Consider the following 10,000-nt stretch of genomic DNA (forward strand, 5'->3'; position numbering starts at 1 on the left):
GTCATCAAGGGTACCCGATGGCATTCCAAGTTCGTCCATGGCACGGATCCTATGACTCGAATCTCATGTGCGCGGGGTTTAGTGCTCGCGTGGACACGGGTCCTCGTGGTATGAATGGCATGCCCCCCTCTCCCCCACCGCCTTGTGGCATGCCGTGGGCGCGTGTCCTCCGTGGCACGTATTCTGCGGCTCGATCTTTTCTACGTCGTCGCCTATGTGTGCACGGGGTGCTCTTCACGTGGATGCTTGCCCTTCGTGTTAGAAATGGCACGCGACGGCGGCATTCAATCTTTTGTGCGTCGCCTCCATGTGCGCGGGGTTTAGGGTTCGCGTTTAGTCGCGTCCTCCGTGGCATGAGCGGCATGGCATGCCGCCATGCCTCGCTCTTGGGCTCTCTCGTGCCACTTTCCGAGTATACAAGAGCTCTTTGGAATTCCTTTGTGTTTGTGGTGCGGTCACACCAGCGCTAATACACCGGATCCCATCAGAACTCCGCAGTTAAGCGCGCTTGGGCCAGAACAGTACTGGGATGGGTGACCTCCCGGGAAGTCCTGGTGCTGCACCCTTTTGCATGCTTGTTTCGAGACCGTGGCATGGAAATCCCCTCGGATCACGTCTCGACTCTCCAACGCTGACATCGTGGTAGGAAACCCCCTCGCCTTGCCATGACGCGGCGCCTCCTCTCCTCGTCGCGATTGTCTTTGCGTACGTCGTGCCTGGCCCCTCCCTCTGCCTCGCTCTCACGTGATACCCCCTCCTCAAGATGCGAGGTATTTTGGGAGCGGAGGGTGTGCCATGTTGTGGGGGGGTTCGGTGGAGCGGGGTTTTTCCGAGGAGGGAGGGCGTGCCATGTTGCGCGGGCGGGTTGTTGGAGCGGGGATTTCTGAGGAGGGAGGGTGTGCCATGTCGCGGGGGGGTGCCATGTCGTGGGGGGGTTTCTTGAGGAGGTCCGTCGGGGGGTGGAAGGTTCCGTGTCGCGGGAGGGGGTCGTGTGCAGTGGGGTGTGTGTGCCGTGTCATTGCGGAGCGCGATTTCTAAAGAGGGAGGGTGTGCCATGTCGTGGGGGGGTGAGGTGACGTGCCGTGGGTCGAGCGGGGTTTTTGGAGGTGGGGTGCGCGGGGGATACGCCGCGTCGTCGGGGGGTGCGGTGGGGTGGAGGGTGCGCCGTGTCGTGGGGGGGTGACGCGGGGTGGGCTGGGTCGAGCGGGGTTTTTGGAGGCGTGGCGGGGTCGTGTCGATGGAGCGGGGTTTTTCGAGGTGGGGTGCGGGGGGGATGCGCCGCGTCGAGGGGGGGTGCGGTGGGGTGTGCCGTGACGCGGGGTGGGGTGGTGTGGATGCAGCGGGTTTTCCGAGGTGGGGTGCGCGGGGGCGTCGTGGGGGGGTGACGCGGGGTGGGGTGGGTCGAGCGGGGTTTTCGGAGGCGTGGAGGGAGCGGGGTTTTTCGAGGTGGGGTGCGGGGGGGGCGTCGTGGGGGGGTGCGGTGGGGTGGGGGGGTGCGCCGTGTCGTGGGGGGTGACGCGGGGTGGGGTGGGTCGAGCGGGGTTTTCGGAGGCGTGGCGGGGTGCTGTGGAGGGAGCGGGGTTTTTCGAGGTGGGGTGCGGGGGTGCGCCGTGTCGTGGGGGGGGTGACGCGGGGTGGGGTGGGTCGAGCGGGGTTTTCGGAGGCGTGGAGGGAGCGGGGTTTTTCGAGGTGGGTGCGGGGGGGGCGTTGTGGGGGGGTGCGCCGTGTCGTGGCGGGTGACGCGGGGTGGGGTGGGTCGAGCGGGGTTTTCGGAGGCGTGGCGGGGTGCTGTGGAGGGAGCGGGGTTTTTCGAGGTGGGGTGCGGGGGGGCGTCGTGGGGGGGTGCGCCGTGTGGTGGGGGGGTGACGCGGGGTGGGGTGGGTCGAGCGGGGTTTTTGGAGGAGAGGTGGGGTGCTGTGGATGGAGCGCGGTCTTTCGAGGTGGGGTGGGGGGGGGGGGCGTCGTGGGGGGGTGCGGTGGGGTGGGGGGTGCGCCGTGACGCGGGGTGGGGTGGGTCGAGCGCGGTTTTTTGGAGGCGTGGCGGGGTGGTGTGGAGGGAGCGGGGTTTTTCGAGGTGGGGTGCGGGGGGGGCGTCGTGGGGGGGTGCGCCGTGTCATGGGGGAGTGACGCGGGGTTGGGGTGGTCAAGCGGGGTTTTTGGAGGAGAGGTGGGGTTTTTGGAGGAGAGGTGGGGTGCTGTGGAGGGAGCGGGGTTTTTCGAGGTGGAGTGCGGGGGGGCGTCGTGGGGGGGTGACGCGGGGTGGGGGTGGTCGAGCGGGGTTTTTGGAGGAGAGGTGGGGTGCTGTGGAGGGAGCGCGGTTTTTCGAGCTGGGGTGCGGGGGGGCGTCGTGGGGGGGTGCGGTGGGGTGGGGGGGTGCGCCGTGTCGTGGGGGAGTGACGCGGGGTTGGGGTGGTCAAGCGGGGTTTTTGGAGGAGAGGTGGGGTGCTGTGGAGGGAGCGGGGTTTTTCGAGGTGGGGTGCGGGGGGGCGTCCTGGGGGGTGACGCGGGGTGGGGGTGGTCGAGCGGGGTTTTTGGAGGAGAGGTGGGGTGCTGTGGAGGGAGCGCGGTTTTTCGAGGTGGGGTGCGGGGGGGCGTCGTGGGGGGGTGCGGTGGGGTGGGGGGGTGCGCCGTGTCGTGGGGGGTGACGCGGGGTGGGGTGGGTCGAGCGGGGTTTTCGGAGGCGTGGCGGGGTGCTGTGGAGGGAGCGGGGTTTTTCGAGGTGGGGTGCGGGGGTGCGCCGTGTCGTGGGGGGGGTGACGCGGGGTGGGGTGGGTCGAGCGGGGTGGGGTGGGTCGAGCGGGGTTTTTGGAGGAGAGGTGGGGTGCTGTGGAGGGAGCGGGGTTTTTCGAGGTGGGGTGCGGGGGGGCGTCCTGGGGGGTGACGCGGGGTGGGGGTGGTCGAGCGGGGTTTTTGGAGGAGAGGTGGGGTGCTGTGGAGGGAGCGCGGTTTTCCGAGGTGGGGTGCGGGGGGGCGTCGTGGGGGGGTGCGCCGTGTCGTGGGGGGGTGCGCCGTGTCGTGGGGGAGTGACGCGGGGTTGGGGTGGTCAAGCGGGGTTTTTGGAGGAGAGGTGGGGTGCTGTGGAGGGAGCGGGGTTTTTCGAGGTGGGGTGCGGGGGGGCGTCCTGGGGGGTGACGCGGGGTGGGGGTGGTCGAGCGGGGTTTTTGGAGGAGAGGTGGGGTGCTGTGGAGGGAGCGCGGTTTTCCGAGGTGGGGTGCGGGGGGGCGTCGTGGGGGGGTGCGCCGTGTCGTGGGGGGGAGACGCGGGGTGGGGTGGGTCGAGCGGGGTTTTCGGAGGCGTGGTGGTGTGGCGTGGAGGGAGCGGGGTTTTTCGAGGTGGGGTGCGGGGGGGGGCGTCGTGGGGGGGTGCGGTGGGGTGGGGGGGTGCGCCGTGTCGTGGGGGGGTGACGCGGGGTGGGGTGGGTCGAGCGGGGTTTTTTGAGGTGGGGTGCGGGGGGGGGGGGGGGGATATGCGCCGCGTCGTGGGGGGGTGCGCCGTGTCCTGGGGGAGTGACGCGGGGTTGGGTGGGTCGAGTGGGGTTTTTCGAGGTGGGGTGCGGGGGGGGGGGATATGCGCCGCGTCGTGGGGGGGTGCGGTGGGGTGTGGGGGGTGTGCCGTGTCGTGGGGGGCTGACGCGAGGTGGGGTGGGTCGAGCGGGGTTTTCGGAGGAGTGGTGGGGTGGTATGGAGGGAGCGGGGTTTTTCGAGGTGGGGTGCGGGGCGTCGTCGTTGGGGGGTGCGGTGGGGTGGGGGGTGCGCCGTGTCGTGGGGGGGAGACGCGGGGTGGGGTGGGTCGAGCGGGGTTTTCGGAGGCGTGGTGGTGTGGCGTGGATGGAGCGGGGTTTTTCGAGGTGGGGTGCGGGGGGGGGCGTCGTGGGGGGGTGCGGTGGGGTGGGGGGGTGCGCCGTGTCGTGGGGGGGTGACGCGGGGTTGGGTGGGTCGAGCGGGGTTTTTCGAGGTGGGGTGCGGGGGGGCGTCGTGGGGGGGTGCGGTGGGGTGGGGGGGTGCGCCGTGTCCTGAGGGAGTGACGCGGGGTTGGGTGGGTCGAGCGGGGTTTTTCGAGGTGGGGTGCGGGGGGGGGGGGGGGGATATGCGCCGCGTCGTGGGGGGGTGCGGTGGGGTGTGGGGGGTGTGCCGTGTCGTGGGGGGCTGACGCGAGGTGGGGTGGGTCGAGCGGGGTTTTCGGAGGAGTGGTGGGGTGGTATGGAGGGAGCGGGGTTTTTCGAGGTGGGGTGCGGGGCGTCGTCGTTGGGGGGTGCGGTGGGGTGGGGGGTGCGCCGTGTCGTGGGGGGGAGACGCGGGGTGGGGTGGGTCGAGCGGGGTTTTCGGAGGCGTGGTGGTGTGGCGTGGATGGAGCGGGGTTTTTCGAGGTGGGGTGCGGGGGGGGGCGTCGTGGGGGGGTGCGGTGGGGTGGGGGGGTGCGCCGTGTCGTGGGGGGGTGACGCGGGGTTGGGTGGGTCGAGCGGGGTTTTTCGAGGTGGGGTGCGGGGGGGCGTCGTGGGGGGGTGCGGTGGGGTGGGGGGGTGCGCCGTGTCCTGAGGGAGTGACGCGGGGTTGGGTGGGTCGAGCGGGGTTTTTCGAGGTGGGGTGCGGGGGGGGGGGGGGGGGATATGCGCCGCGTCGTGGGGGGGTGCGGTGGGGTGTGGGGGGTGTGCCGTGTCGTGGGGGGCTGACGCGAGGTGGGGTGGGTCGAGCGGGGTTTTCGGAGGCGTGGTGGGGTGGTATGGAGGGAGCGGGGTTTTTCGAGGTGGGGTGCGGGGCGGCGTCGTTGGGGGGTGCGGTGGGGTGGGGGGTGCGCCATGTCGTGGGGGGGTGACGCGGGGTGGGGTGGGTCGAGCAGGGTTTTCGGAGGCATTTGTGGTGTGGCGTGGAGGGAGCGGGGTTTTTCGAGGTGGGGTGCGGGGGGGGGGGGGCGTCGTGGGGGGGTGCGGTGGGGTGGGGGGGTGTGCCGTGTCATGGGGGTGGCGCGGGGTTGGGTTGGGTGGGGGAGTGACGAGGGGGGAAGGGGCGAAATTTGGAGGGGGGGGCGAATTTTTGGGGCGGGGGGGGGGGAGGGGTGGGGTGGTGTGTGTTGAGGGGGGGGCGAAATTTCGAGGGGGGGAAGGGGAGGGGTGGTGTGGTGTGGTGTGGTGTGGTGTGTGTTGAGGGGGGGGGGGGATTTTTGAGGGGGGGGGGGGGAGGGGTGGTGTGGTGTGGTGTGTGTTGAGGGGGGGGGGGTGGTGTGTGTTGAGGGCGGGGGGGGGGGGGATTTTTTTGGGGGGGGGGAGGGGTGGTGTGGTGTGGGGTGGTGTGTGTTGAGGGGGGGGGGGCGAATTTTTGGGGGGGGGGGGGAGGGGTGGGGTAATGTGTGTTGAGGGGTGGGCGAAATTTGGAGGGGGGGAAGGGGAGGGGTGGTGTGGTGTGTGTTGAGGGGGGGGGGGGGGGATTTTTGAGAGGGGGGGGAGGGGTGGTGTGGTGTGTGTTGAGGGGGGGGGGGGAAAGGGTGGGGAGGTGTGTATTGAGGGGGGGGGCGAATTTTTGGGGGGGGGGGGGAGGGGTGGTGTGTGTTGGGGCCGGGGGGTGGGGGGCAAATTTTGGAGGGGGGGGGAGGGGTGGTGTGGTGTGGTGTGTGTTGAGGGGGGGGGGGAGAATTTTGGAGGAGAGGTGGGGTGGTGTGGGTGTGTTGAGGGGGGGGGGAGGGGTGGTGTGGTGTGTGTTGAGGGGGGGGCGGGGTGGTGTGGTGTGTGTTGAGGGGGGGGCGGGGAATTTTTGAGGGGGGGGAGCGGTTGTGTGGTGTGTGTTGGGGGGGGGGGTGGGGTGGTGTGTGTTGGGGGGGGGGGGGATTTTTGGGGGGGGGGGGGGGAGGGGTGGTGTGGTGTGTGTTGAGGGGGGGGGGGGAAAGGGTGGGGAGGTGTGTATTGAGGGGGGGGGCGAATTTTTGGGAGGGGGGGGGAGGGGTGGTGTGTGTTGGGGCCGGGGGGTGGGGGGGCAAATTTTGGAGGGGGGGGGAGGGGTGGTGTGGTGTGGTGTGTGTTGAGGGGGGGGGGGGAGAATTTTGGAGGAGAGGTGGGGTGGTGTGGGTGTGTTGAGGGGGGGGGGAGGGGTGGTGTGGTGTGTGTTGAGGGGGGGGCGGGGTGGTGTGGTGTGTGTTGAGGGGGGGGCGGGGAATTTTTGAGGGGGGGGGAGCGGTTGTGTGGTGTGTGTTGGGGGGGGGGTTGGGGTGGTGTGTGTTGGGGGGGGGGGGGGGGGGGGATTTTTGGGGGGGGGGGGGAGGGGTGGTGTGGTGTGTGTTGAGGGGGGGGGGGAGGGGATTTTTGAGGGGGCGGGGAGGGGTGGTGTGGTGTTTGTTGAGGGGGGGGGGGGTGGGGAGGTGTGTATTGAGGGGGGGGGGGGGCGCGAATTTTTGGGGGGGGGTGGGAGGGGTGGTTTGTGTTGGGGGCGGGGGGGGGGGGGGGGGGGAAATTTTGGAGGGGGGGAGGGGGTGTGTGGTGTGGTGTGTGTTGAGGGGGGTGGCCGAATTTTGGGGGGGGGGGGGGGGGGTGGGGTGGTGTGTGTTGGGGGGGGGGGGCGAATTTTTTGGGGGCGGGGGGGGGGGAGGGGTGGGGTGGAGTGTGTTGAGGGGGGGGCGAAATTCGGAGGGGGGGAAGGGGACGGGTGGTGTGGTGTGTGTTGAGGGGGGGGGATTTTTGAGGGAGGGGGAGGGGTGGTGTGGTGTGGTGTGTGTTGAGGGGGGGGGGGGAATTTTTGAGGGGGGGGAGGCGTGGTGTGGGGTGGTGTGTGTTGAGGGGGGGGGCGAATTTTTGGGGGGGGAAGGGGCGAAATTTGGACGGGGGGGGGGGGGGGGGAGGGGTGGGGTGGTGTGTGTTGAGGGGAAGGCGAAATTTGGAGGGGGGAAGGGGAGGGTTGGTGTGGTGTGTGTTGAGGGGGGGGGGGGGGATTTTTGAGGGGTGGGGGGGGCGAATTTTGGAGGGGGGGGGAGGGGTGGTGTGTGTTGAGGGGGGGGCCAATTTTTTGGGGGGGGGGGCAAAATTTGGAGGGGGGGGGGGAGGGGTGGTGTGGTGTGGTGTGTGTTGGGGGGGGGGATTTTTGAGGGGGGGGGGGGGAGGGGTGGTGTTTTGTGTGTTGAGGGGGGGGGGGGGGGATTTTTGAGGGGGGGGGAGGGGTGGTGTGGTGTGTTTTGAGGGGGGGGGGGGGATGTGGTGGTGTGTTGGGGGGGGGGGGAAATTTTTGGGGGGGGGGAGGGGAGGTGTGGGGTGGTGTGTGTTGAGGGGGGTGGGGGGCGAATTTTGGAGGGGGGGGGAGGGGTGGTGTGGTGTGGTGTGTGTTGAGGGGGGGGCCAATTTTTTTGGGGGGGGGGGGGGGGGGCAAAATTTGGAGGGGGGGGGGGAGGGGTGGTGTGGTGTGGTGTGTTTTGAGGGGGGGGGGGGAGGGGTGGTGTTTTGTGTGTTGAGGGGGGGGGGGGGGGGGAATTTTTGAGGGGGGGGGAGGGGTGGTGAGGTGTGTGTTGGGGGGGGGGATTTTTGGGGGGGGGAGGGGTGGTGTGGGGTGGTGTGTGTTGAGGGGGGTGGGGGGGGGAGGGGTGGTGTGGTGTGGTGTGTGTTGAGGGAGGGGGGGGGGGGGAATTTTTGGGGGGGAGAAGGGGCGAAATTTGGAGGGGGGGGGGGAGGGGTGGGGTGGTGTGTGTTGAGGGGGGGGCGAAATTTGGAGGGGGGGAAGGGGAGGGGTGGTGTGGTGTGGTGTGGTGTGTGTTGAGGGGGGGGGGGAAGGGTGGGGAGGTGTGTATTGAGGGGGGGGGGGGGGGCGAATTTTTGGGGGGGGGGGAGGGGTGGTGTGTGTTGGGGGCGGGGGGGGGGGGAAGGGTGGGGAGGTGTGTATTGAGGGGGGGGGGGCGAATTTTGGGGGGGGGGGGGGGGAGGGGTGGTGTGGTGTGGTGTGGTATGTGTTGAGGGGGGTGGCCAAATTTTTTGGGGGGGAGGGGTGGTGTGGTGTGTGTTGAGGGGGGGGGTGGGGTGGTGTGTGTTGAGGGGGGGGGGGGGGGGGCGAATTTTGGAGGGGGGGGGAGGGGTGGTGTGGTGTGGTGTGTGTTGAGGGGGGGGGGGAGGGGTGGTGTGGTGTGTGTTGGGGGGGGGGGGTGGGGTGGTGTGTGTTGAGGGGGGAGGGGTGGGAAATTTTTGGGGGGGGGGCGAATTTTGGAGGGGGGGGGGGGGAGCGGTGGTGTGGTGTGGTGTGTGTTGAGGGGGGGGCGAATTTTTGGGGCGGGGGGGGAGGGGTGTTGTGGTGTGTGTTGAGGGGGGGGGGGATTTTTGAGGGGGGGGGGAGGGGTGGTGTGGTGTGTGTTGAGGGGGGGGGTGGGGTGGTGTGTGTTGAGGGGGGGGGGGGGGGGGGGGGGGCGAATTTTGGAGGGGGGGGGGGAGGGGTGGTGTGGTGTGGTGTGTGTTGAGGGGGGGGGCCAATTTTTTGGGGGGGGGGGCAAAATTTGGAGGGGGGGGGGGGGGATTTTTGAGGGGGGGGGAGGGGTGGTGTGGTGTGTGTTGAGGGGGGGGCGGGGAATTTTTGAGGGGGGGGGGAGGGGTTGTGTGGTGTGTGTTGTGGGGGGGGGGGTGGGGTGGTGTGTGTTGAGGGGGGCGGGGGGGGGATTTTTTTGGGGGGGGGGGGGAGGGGTGGTGTGGTGTGGTGTGTGTTGAGGGGGGGGGGGATTTTTGAGGGGGGGGGAGGGGTGGTGTGGTGTGTGTTGAGGGGGGGGCGGGGAATTTTTGAGGGGGGGGGAGGGGTTGTGTGGTGTGTGTTGTGGGGGGGGAGGGGGTGGGGTGGTGTGTGTTGAGGGGGGCGGGGGGGGATTTTTTGGGGGGGGGGGGGGGGAGGGGTGGTGTGGTGTGGTGTGTGTTGAGGGGGGGGGGGGATTTTTGAGGGGGGGGAGGGGTGGTGTGGTGTGTGTTGAGGGGGGGGCGGGGAATTTTTGAGGGGGGGGGAGGGGTTGTGTGGTGTGTGTTGTGGGGGGGGGGGGGTGGGGTGGTGTGTGTTGAGGGGGGCGGGGGGGTGATTTTTTGGGGGGGGGGGGGGGGGGGGAGGGGTGGTGTGGTGTGGTGTGTGTTGAGGGGGGGGGGGGATTTTTGAGGGGGGGGGAGGGGTGGTGTGGTGTTTGTTGAGGGGGGGGGGGGGGGGGGGAGGTGTGTATTGAGGGGGGGGGGGGCGCGAATTTTTGGGGGGGGGGGGGGGGGGGCAAATTTTGGAGGGGGGGAGGGGGTGTGTGGTGTGGTGTGTGTTGAGGGGGGTGGCCGAATTTTTGGGGGGGGGGGGGGTGGGGTGGTGTGTGTTGGGGGGGGGGCGAATTTTTTGGGGGCGGGGGGGGGGGGAGGGGTGGGGTGGTGTGTGTTGAGGGGCGGGCGAAATTCGGAGGGGGGGAAGGGGAGGGGTGGTGTGGTGTGTGTTGAGGGGGGGGATTTTTGAGGGGGGGGGAGGGGTGGTGTGGTGTGGTGTGTGTTGAGGGGGGGGGGGGATTTTTGAGGGGGGGGGAGGCGTCGTGTGGGGTGGTGTGGTGTGGTGTGTGTTGAGGGGGGGGGGGGAATTTTTGGGGGGGGAAGGGGCGAAATTTGGACGGGGGGGGCGAATTTTTGGGGGGGGGGGAGGGGTGGGGTGGTGTGTGTTGAGGGGAAGGCGAAATTTGGAGGGGGGAAGGGGAGGGTTGGTGTGGTGTGGTGTGGTGTGTGTTGAGGTGGGGGGGGATTTTTGAGGGGGGGGGGGGGGCGAATTTTGGAGGGGGGGGAGGGGTGGTGTGTGTTGAGGGGGGGGGCCAATTTTTTGGGGGGGGGGGGGGCAAAATTTGGAGGGGGGGGGGAGGTGTGGTGTGGTGTGGTGTGGTGTGTGTTGGGGGGGGGGGGGATTTTTGAGGGGGGGGGGGAGGGGTGGTGTTTTGTGTGTTGAGGGGGGGGGGGATTTTTGAGGGGGGGGGATGTGGTGGTGTGTGTTGAGGGGGGGGGGGAATTTTTGGGGGGGGGGGAGGGGAGGTGTGGGGTGGTGTGTGTTGA

The 10,000-nt window shown here is 69.4% G+C and overlaps 1 non-coding gene across 1 annotated transcript; it reads left to right on the plus strand.

The window, feature by feature from the left end:
• Window positions 1-447: 447 nt before the first annotated feature.
• Window positions 448-566, plus strand: LOC148023689 (5S ribosomal RNA). The gene has a single exon (XR_015693989.1). It is a non-coding gene; the product is annotated as a 5S ribosomal RNA (ribosomal RNA).
• Window positions 567-10,000: the final 9,434 nt, after the last annotated feature.

Source organism: Lygodium microphyllum, chromosome 16 (genome assembly GCF_053477565.2).
Source record: "Lygodium microphyllum isolate KBCC chromosome 16, Lygodium_microphyllum_v1.1.10, whole genome shotgun sequence".
In the NCBI taxonomy this organism is placed as follows: domain Eukaryota; kingdom Viridiplantae; phylum Streptophyta; class Polypodiopsida; order Schizaeales; family Lygodiaceae; genus Lygodium; species Lygodium microphyllum.